Source organism: Etheostoma spectabile, chromosome 17 (assembly GCF_008692095.1).
Source record: "Etheostoma spectabile isolate EspeVRDwgs_2016 chromosome 17, UIUC_Espe_1.0, whole genome shotgun sequence".
In the NCBI taxonomy this organism is placed as follows: Eukaryota; Metazoa; Chordata; class Actinopteri; order Perciformes; family Percidae; genus Etheostoma; species Etheostoma spectabile.
The window spans coordinates 23,254,563-23,254,799 of NC_045749.1; the positions used below are offsets into that span (position 1 = coordinate 23,254,563).

At 51.9% G+C, this 237-nt stretch overlaps 1 long non-coding RNA gene across 1 annotated transcript in view; it reads left to right on the forward strand.

The window, feature by feature from the left end:
• Nucleotides 1-237, forward strand: part of LOC116705681 (uncharacterized) — a 19,480-nt gene that overhangs the window by 376 nt on the left and 18,867 nt on the right. The window lies entirely within an intron of this gene.

The window sequence follows — 237 nt, forward strand, 5'->3', positions numbered from 1 at the left end:
TCTTGTTCGCGAGTGAGGGGACCATGGAGCAGGAGATTGGTCGGAGAATCGGAGCAGCAGGTGCGGTATTACATTCTGTATATCGCACGTTTGTGACGAAAAGGGAGCTGAGCCAGAAGGCAAAGCTCTCGATCTACCGGGCATATTTTGTTCCTACCCTCACCTATGGTCATGAAGGATGGGTCATGACCGAAAGAACCAGATCCAGGGTACAAGCGGCCGAAATGGGTTTCCTCA